Here is a 1,834-nt window from a genome sequence, read left to right on the forward strand (position 1 = left end):
GTTATCTTCATTTTGACGAAACGTCAAGTCCATGTACAATGGACGTAAACAGTTTTTTAGTCAACGTGAACAAAATTGGCATCGATCGATAACAAATGGCGTTAGTTTGAGTGTCTATCTAACAGTTCAATATGTTACATTCAAAATTGATTCTTTTCTGGTTGTTGCCAAAATAGATAAATAAAAAAAATTTGAAAACATCGAAAAAAGATGTCGTAACTCGCCGAGTGGTCAAAATAAGACATTTTGAAATTATGATCTTTTAATCTTTTTGTTTTTTTTTTAAACCCGTACTGAGAAACTATATTTCCATCAATGTACAAATCATTAAAATCGGTTCGGCTACTCTCGAGTTATGGAATTATTTCGCTTCGGACAATTTTATATACATATATATATATATATATATATATATAGATTTAACCAAACTGTTTTGGTTTGAATTCCTGGTCGTATATACTCTACAACTTGCCACGCCACTTTTTGCTCAGACGGAACAGATTCTGAAACTCTACGGGATCATACATTTTGAAAAAGTTTGGACGATTACTCATCTTTTTTTGGAGACGATCTATACTTATATTCCGAATGTCCTCGATGTCCACATCACTACCAATATCAGACTCAATATCATATTCGCAAGCCATTTCAACAAAGTATCAGTGAAAGCAATCGTCAATTGTACTTTTACAACATCAGCGTTTATTTGACCAGTAGTTAGACAGCAGAGATTGGGGGTTTAACTAATAGCTAACTAAGCATTGTTAATGAAAAGCAGTGGGTTAAGCCGTTGGTATTGGTTAACTAATCACTGTGAATTCGGCCCTTACTATATAAAAAACTTATGCTGAAGTCGTTTGGATACTTGTTGTTTCATTTGATTGACTTAATACTGAATCGAATTCCGGAATAAAATTCAACGAATCACGATCCTGAATAAAAAAAGATTTTATATTAATACAAAAATTATGAAAAAAAATTTAATAAAATTATTATTACCTCGTAATTTGATTCTCCGCTCCTTACTTGATTGTGTGACATCAGAAGTTTTAAATGGAAGAAACACCATAGTTTTGAAGTAAAAATGTCATTCAAGCCAGATCCGCTTTTTTAAAAGTGCACAACTCGTGAATTCCTCTTAAATATTGCGAAACAACATAATTTTGAAGTAAAAATTTCATTCAAGCCAGATCCAGCTTTTTAAAAGTGCGCCCTCTTAAATATTGGGACTTCAAGGTTTTCCATTTCTTTTATAACTAAAAACTTGGCATATTTTATTGAAAGCCTGAGCTTTATCATTTCGATTCAGGTACATCGAAGATTTCACGTAATATAATACATTCCATTGATTCCATCTTTCGACCATTTTGTTTTTTCGGTCATATCTGCTCAAAATAATCATTGAATTAATATCTATAAAATAAAAACTTTCGAAACTTAAACTACTCACCTCTTTTTATACTCTTGCAACCTGTTGCTACAGAGCATAATAGTTTTTTCACCTAACGGTTGTATGTTTCACCTAAAACTAAGCGAAATGGATATATAGTTATATAAATTAACGACTTATTAGTTACAAAGTCGTAAAAAAATATTTTTTGTGGTCAAATTGACCTTTATTGTTTAAAATCCAAATAACAACTAAACTTAATTTACAATTAAACATATTCTTAATATTGCCTAAATCTACTTGCGTTAGCACTTTTGTTTAACGTTCGCTTATACGGCGCATAGCGGATGTTCTTCCCAATTGTTTGTTTCTGCTGACTTGCGGCGCATGGCGGATGTTGTTCCCACTTGTTTGTTTCTGCTGACTAAACGTCTGGAATATTTC

At 31.9% G+C, this 1,834-nt stretch overlaps 1 long non-coding RNA gene across 1 annotated transcript; it reads right to left on the minus strand.

Moving 5' to 3' along the window:
- Positions 1-706: 706 nt before the first annotated feature.
- LOC120779742 lies at positions 707-1,481 on the minus strand. Its single transcript, XR_005705745.1, has 3 exons — positions 1,451-1,481; positions 1,000-1,385; positions 707-932 (listed from the first exon to the last, which is right to left on the minus strand). It is a non-coding gene; the product is annotated as an uncharacterized LOC120779742 (long non-coding RNA).
- Positions 1,482-1,834: the final 353 nt, after the last annotated feature.

Source organism: Bactrocera tryoni, unplaced genomic scaffold, assembly GCF_016617805.1.
Source record: "Bactrocera tryoni isolate S06 unplaced genomic scaffold, CSIRO_BtryS06_freeze2 scaffold_11, whole genome shotgun sequence".
Taxonomy (NCBI): domain Eukaryota; kingdom Metazoa; phylum Arthropoda; class Insecta; order Diptera; family Tephritidae; genus Bactrocera; species Bactrocera tryoni.